General features: G+C 39.9%; 1 non-coding gene across 1 annotated transcript; it reads left to right on the forward strand.

Annotated features, from left to right (window-relative positions):
* Positions 1-968: 968 nt before the first annotated feature.
* On the forward strand, positions 969-1177 carry LOC130021233 (small nucleolar RNA U3). Its single transcript, XR_008792124.1, has one exon. It is a non-coding gene; the product is annotated as a small nucleolar RNA U3 (small nucleolar RNA).
* Positions 1178-4865: the final 3688 nt, after the last annotated feature.

Genomic DNA, 4865 nt, shown 5'->3' on the forward strand with positions numbered 1-4865 from the left:
TAGTTAATTGTTGTATAAACTTAAGTAATTAAGTCCCACTGAACCTTACTGTTACTATTTTCAAATTAGATGATAATAAGAATTAAATGAGACTAATGGAGAGAAATATAAATAATATATAATATTTATACACTCTCACTATTCTATTCTTCTACCTTGGCTGTGGTATTTTCTACTACATTGGGGTTACCACACAGTTAACCATATTTTGTTGTCTCCTCTCTAATTTTGGAGAGGAAAGAGTATTATTAGGGGGAGATAAACTGGGAAAAATTCTCTTTTCTCAGCTATGATAAAGTTTGGAAAGTACCAAGCTAGTACATGGCCACATTATAGAGAATACTTTTGAGTATTTCATGACCTTTACATTTCCAGAAAGAGAGATTTTTCCCCCTCAAATATTCAATGAGAAACCCGGTAGGCTTCCTCAAGGTAAAGTCTACCAATGTGTGGAGGCATGCAGAAATTTCTCACTAAAACTAGTCTATACTCACCCTCTAGCAATTTGCCATGCTTACCATTTCAGCACTTATAACAGTCTCCCTTTGCTACTACTCCATATAATCTTATCTTTTATCCTTTCCTTAATCAAAAATTACTGTTATTTTCGTTGGTATACTCTTCTTTACTTTAGCTATGTGAGTAGACCTTATAAACAAACAAGACAAACAAAAAGCAATAACAATCACCAGATAATAACGCCAAAACTAATTCATAGACATTGTTTTTATTATTCTATTATATCTATTTTATTATTCTATTATATCTAAATGATGTTCATATTTTTGCTTTTGATGTTCAAAATTACTGAACTTCTACTACCCAAAATGTTAAAATTACTCCACCATTGTCCTTAGTAAAAAAGCTTTTGGTGTTAACTTTCAGGATTTGGCTTTCTATGGATTTTGAGAAGGTGGTTTTCCTGAAACCCTTGGACACTAATGATTTCTTTAAAAAAATATTTTTTAAATACTATAGTTTCAGGGATTGTTTTTATAGTTCATAACCAAAGAATTTTTTGTGATTGTGTAGAGCACCTGAAACCATGAGGAGTCAGAGCATCCTCTCCTGAGCATGACACCAGTTTTTGGTGTTGGTTCTGCAATTGTCTTTTTACCATTGATAATTGTTCTTCTCTTCCTTCAAAGGGAGAGGGAAAGGATGCAGTCTGAGTGATTACAATAAGAAAAAAAAATGATTTTCAAATAAGCAACATTTTTTTTGTTTTTGTGGCAGAACTGATGACTTATTTCTTGCACAGCAGAATTGAAATTGGAAACCTAATGTGTATTTAGAGATTCTTCATATACTGTAATCACTTGATCACTTAATAACCTGTTACTCATTGATTTGCTCGAATGAGAGCCAGTAATGTCTCCATTTGTTTCTGTCGCTAGTGTAGCCCAATGGTGTCTGCTCGCTACAGGAACAGGAAGAGCCTCAAACCATTTTTTCAGTCTTGACAAAGAAGTCTGACCATCTTGTAGGTGGGTGGCCATGTGATCTTTTGAAGTCAAGTGGAATCCAGTCAGTAACAGCCCTAGTCCAGCAGACATCTTCAAATCACATTATGTGCCCAGCCCATCTGATTTTCGATACCTTGGCAAATGAGATAGCATCCCTGATTCTCGATCGTTGATGGAGGTTGGAACTCCGGTTCCTTCTCTCACGTGAGTGAAGCTTGATACTCCAAACATAGTTCTTTTGATTCCTCTTTTGGAGACCCGAATAGCATTCTCATCTCGTTTTCGTAGGGCCCAGGTCTCTGAGGCATATGTTAGTGCAGAGAGAATGGTGGAGTCGAAGAGATGTTCCCGGAGCCGGAGGTTCTTCGTTCTCTTAGCTTCGTCCTCTTCGATGCTCTTGAAGGCGTTCCACACTGGTCTCTTCTTCCTGCACAACTCAGGTGCCAGGTCATTCATCATGTTGACTTCTCAACCTAGATACACATAACTGCTGCATTAGGAGATGTTCATTACGTTGAGAGCAAATGGAATGTCAGGATTGAGTCCATTTTTCATAAATATTGTCTTCATGAGATTCAGCTGCAGTGCAATCTTTCCACACTCATGGTCAAAGTTGACCAGCATTTTTGCCGCTTGACTAATGTTTGGTGTTATTAGAACGATGTCATCAGTGAAGCAGAGGTGGTGTAGTTGCCAACCATCTATCTTCACTCCCATTCCTTCTCATTCCAGTCGTTGCATGATTTTTTCAAGGGTGTCACTGAAGAGTTTGGTGAAATGGTATCACCCTATCAAACTCCTCTTTTTTTGTATTTTTAGGGTCACACCCAGCTATGTTCAGGGATTACTCCTGGCTTTGCACTCAGGAATCACTCCTGGAAGTGCTGTGGGACCATATGGGATGTCAGGGATCAAAACCATGTCGGGCGCATGCAAGGCAAGTGCCCTACCCACTGTACAATCGCTCCAGCCCCCAAACCCCTCTCTTGACATGGATTATCACTTCCTTATAGAATGGTGAGATCCTGGTGGTGAATCCATAATACAGCTCACAGAGGATCCTGATGTACTGAGTTTGAATGCCCTGTTTCGCTAGGGCTTTGATGACCGCTTTAGTCTGAACAGAATCAAAGGTCTTCTTTAAATCAATGAACAGAGTGGCATCTTGAACTCTCGAGAATCCTCAATGAGCTTGGTTACTGTGTGAGTATCGTCGATTATGCTGAATCCTTTCCGAACCCATCTTGCTCGCATGGTTGTCCTTCATCTAGTGCTCTGCAAATCTTATTCAGGATAACTTGAGTGAACAGCTTGTAGACTATGAACAACAGGCAGATCAGGTGAGAGTTGTCAATGTCATGGATGTCTCTCTTTTTCTACAGTAGAATTGTCCTACTGGTTTTCCATTGGCATGAAATCTTGTATACAGACAGGAAGCATGTGAAGATCTTAGCCAGTGTATTGATGAATACTGATGGCAGATTCTTCAGGTATTTCAGGGTCAGGTGCTGTTCGATTATTTACCAATGAAATAGCATTTCGGATTTCAGAAGGGAGAACATTGGAAACAACATATCCATCCTGTGGAATTTGGTATGTGGGCAGGTGGATGTGGCTATCAAAGAGATCTGAGTAGAAGTCATGGATGATTTTCTCCATTGCCCTTCTGGAAGATGTGATAGATTCTTTAGGATATCGGAGGACAGTCATCTCGGTCTTGAAGTTGGTGAAGGGCAGTCAGGCATTGTGAATAGTTTTCCCGGCTTATACTGAAATGGCCAGCACTGCTGCTCTTCTCTTTTTGAGGTCTTCCTTTATCGCTTCTCTGCACTGTTTTGCGAACTCAAACATTAGCTTGTGGTTTCCTGAGGCTCGTGCCAACCTACATTGAAGAATGAACTCGAGAGTTTCTGAAGACAGGCATCTTTTTGTGGGTTTCTTGGCGTTCCTAGCAAAAATCATGAAGGTGCTGAACCAGTCGATCATATTCCTCATCAATGTCATCAATGATACCATCTTCCCAAGTTGCTGCAATAGTGCCAAATAGTGCCAAAGAGCTCCCAGTTGCTGGTCATTCTGGGAGTTCTTTTCTTAAACTTCGCAGCCTTTTCTCCCCCCTCTGGGATGTAGAATTTTGCACAAAAAAGATGGTGCTCCGATCCTGTTTGGAATTTTGAGACAACAGTGAATTTGGCCAGGCAAAACCATTAATTGAATATGATGAATATGATGTGATCAATTTCATTGTGGAACTGTTTACCAGGAAACTCCTATGTCCAATATTTAGATTTGACCTTCTGGAACTGTGAGTTACCATGGATGGTCTTGGTTGACATGATGAACTCAGAAAGTCTCTCACCCTGTTCGTTCCATTCTAGGCCATGGGTCCCAATGTGGAGTTCTTTGAGCGATCTTCTCAATCCTATCTTGGCATTAAAATCACCGACAATGATCTTGTAGAAGGTGTGGTCTACTTTATAGAACTTGTCCAGATCCATGTAGAACTTCTCAATTTCTTCTTTATTATAGTTGGATGTTGGTGCATAGATGATCAAGATAGAAACTGCCGGCAGTGAGCACATCTATCCAAGCATAAGCATCCGATTTGGGATCTTAGGCATTCGAATGAAACAATGCTCATGGCCAAGTTTGTGTTGATGAGGACACTGACACTACTAACGCCTCATTTGTCGCATGTTCTGATGCCTCCTTTGTCACACATTCCGAGGAGCAGTTCTTCTCCAGTGTCAAATTTGGCGTGATGCGGTTGATTTCTTTTCATCTCTATCAGACCAATGATGTCGTACTTGATCTTCCGAGCTTGCACCATCAGGTCCTCGGTGGTGCCTCCAATGCCAGTGTACATGTGTTGAAAATAGTCATTTTAGTCCTTCTTCGTTTTGGCAGCTTAATCCAGCCCTGAGATTTTATACATTTACTGTAATATGTATTATATGTTAAAAGTGGGTAGGGTATTTGCCTTGCACGCAGTCAACCTGGACGACCCAGGTTCGATTTTTCTGCCCCTCTTGGAGAGCCTGGCAAGCTACCAAGAGTATATCGCCTGCACAGCAAAGTCTGGCAAGCTCTCCATGATGTATTCAGTATGCCAAACACAGTAATTACAAGTCTCACAATGGAGATGTTATTGGGCCTGCTCGAGCAAATCGATGAACAATGGGGAGGACAGTGACAGTGACAGTGACATATAAAATATTTTCTTTCACTGTATCTCTGCTTTTCCTTTTTATGTTCCCGTGGTATTCAGGATTAAGAGAATTTTCTAATTTTAATGGAACTTAATTGGCAATATTTTTGTATCAGTTAAACAAAGTTAAAAGTTATGAAAATATTTTCCTAAGATTCTCTATATAAGCTTTATCATCTGACCTTTTATTT

Source organism: Sorex fumeus, unplaced genomic scaffold (genome assembly GCF_029834395.1).
Source record: "Sorex fumeus unplaced genomic scaffold, SorFum_2.1 ptg000014l, whole genome shotgun sequence".
Lineage (NCBI taxonomy): Eukaryota > Metazoa > Chordata > Mammalia > Eulipotyphla > Soricidae > Sorex > Sorex fumeus.